We start from the raw sequence: 2,345 nt of genomic DNA, 5'->3' as shown, positions 1-2,345 counted from the left end.
TAAAAATAAAAAAAAAAAAAAAAAAAAAAAAAAAAAAAAAAAAAAAAAAAAAAAAAAAAAAAAAAAGTAGAACTGAAACTTTTCTAGGCAGTGGGTGTTGTGGAAGGATAGGATCCTTCCTGAATGTTTTTTTTGTGAGGTTTTTTTTGCCTGCTTTGGTCTGGTTCGTTTTCCTTGCAGGGTGGGGTCAGGGGCTTCCAAGTGTTGCTTTCCTTGAAGCTGTGGGAAGAGCTGGGCCTTGGCTGCTTGGAGACACTGACTCTGCTCAGGAGAAGCCTCCCCTACATGGAGGTTTGGGGGTGGGAGTCCCACAGTAGCACCTAAATTTGAGGGCAGCCCATTAGCAAGAGATTTTAAATTGTGTTTCAAGGGCAAACAGCATCCTTGGGCCAAGGATGTGGGATTTTACCTGGGGTCCATTTGCAGAAGTTGCAGGAGGAGCTGCTGCAAGCTGTGTAATAGATGGAGTTGGATTAAAGGATCTGAGCAGAACTATTCATGGTACTGTATTTACAGCATGTGTTATTTGGAAATCTAACAGCACCTGGCCTATTTATCTTCCTCCTCACTGGGGCCTGTTTGTGCAGGAAAGTCAAGTTTAATAAAAAAAAACTCCATTTAGCTCTGGCTGTTGAAGCTTCAGTGGAACCAGGGGTAAAATTCCGTTTTTCAAGGCTTGCTCCGTATTCAGGTGGGCCTCTGTTGTCCAAAGCCAGTTTTTATTGTATCTGGACTTAGTGGTGGATAAACAGATAATTTTGATTTATTTATTATGAGAAAGAATAGAGAAATGTTTGACTAATAAATGTTTGACTAATACCCAGTGAGTTGTGGATCTAAAATACCATCTCTAACGCAAGTAGCCATTAATCCTTCCTAGGAGGGGTCACGTCAGAGTGCAGGGTAGTGTGAGGAACAGCCCCTTCCTCCCCTCTTGCTTGTGCCCTGGGCTGTTACTGCAGACTGATGTGCCCAGCCCAGGTTGGACCCTGCCTTGAGTACTTTTGCAAAATGGCAGCAGGTGCCAACAAAGGATCCCTATGAATGGCCTGGGAGGCCTCTCGGGTGTTTGTGGTCAGAGAGACCTGCACAGAGACACAGAAAAAGCCAGAGGGGAGGGGCTTGGAGGAGCAGATGCTCAGCAAGCCAGCTCTGATGGGGTCCCGGCCAGGCTCAGATCAGCTGGAGGATGTTTGCTGCAAATGCCTTTGCCATTTCCTCCTCGTTTTGCCTTTTTCAGGGTGGTTCTGCCAGTCTGTTTAGCAGCTGTATGCTCTGTCATCTGCCCCACTGTTCCTACTGTCCTTCCCCTGGATCCGAAAGTGTAAATCCAGCCCCGAGGGGACGGCACTGTGACACCTTCAGCAGCTGCCTCCATGAGGATCCCCGAGCCAGGCAGGAGACCCTGGTAGGATGCCGCTGCACCATTTATCTCTTTGCAGCCGCAGCTGGGTTCCACAGAGGTATTTCTGCTTTGCTCCGTGGTTCGTGTAAATTATTTGCTCGTAAATGTTATCAGCACCTTCCCAAGGGAGCTGCTGCCTTCCACCCTCTGCAGCCACCGCGTGCACACAGCCTTGTGCCCGTAATCGATGTGGCTTCTGCTTTAATGCTTCACACCACTGTAATTCAGCCAATCTCCATGGCAGTGCTTCTGCTCCAGCTCCTGCATGTCCTGTGCACCCCTCACCGTTGTCAGAGGGCTTTGTGTCTGTGTCCCCTCTGTGTTCCCACTTGCCCCACAGCCCTTCCAGCCCTCAGTTTTCCTCCCAGACCTGCAGTGCAGAGGCACCTGGATACCTGGAAGGGCTTCCACTGATGAACAGCTCCTGGTGATCATACTGGGGTGTCAAAGGAACACCGGGGGTCCCTGGGGGTGTTTTGGGGTGCACCTGTCTGCGCCAAAGCAGAGGTGCTCCTGAGTACTTTGCGAAACCTCTGGAAAACTTGCTGGAGAAAAAAATGCATTGTGCTTTCCCCCACAGAAACACATGCCTGAGTCAAAGTACTGGGCCTCTCACCCTGTGGGATGAGCCTGCCTGAGTGTCACACTCTGCTGTGCTGGTGAGACACGGGATGTTCCCGTTAAACCATTGCTGTTCTCAGAGCCATGTCGGGGCAATACAAAGGTAAGGCCCTATGTTCACTGGGGTGCAAGGGTGCTGGCAGCCACCCCTGCCCCACAATATTGGGGTGTGCAGGAGCAGCGGGTGCTGTCTCAGGAATTCCCCTGCTCTGAACTCCTTTGGGAGCTGGATGTGCCCAGTCCTGCTCCCCTGGCCCTGCCATGACCCACAGTGAGGTTTGGAACAGGCAGAGCCCCAGCAGCGCTGGCAGGATGGGTG

Source organism: Empidonax traillii, unplaced genomic scaffold (genome assembly GCF_003031625.1).
Source record: "Empidonax traillii isolate 1590-97213 ecotype Southwest subspecies unplaced genomic scaffold, ASM303162v1 scaffold20:size5563877, whole genome shotgun sequence".
In the NCBI taxonomy this organism is placed as follows: Eukaryota; Metazoa; Chordata; class Aves; order Passeriformes; family Tyrannidae; genus Empidonax; species Empidonax traillii.
The sequence above is the reverse complement of the archived record's forward strand: the minus strand, read 5'-3'. Positions refer to the sequence as shown.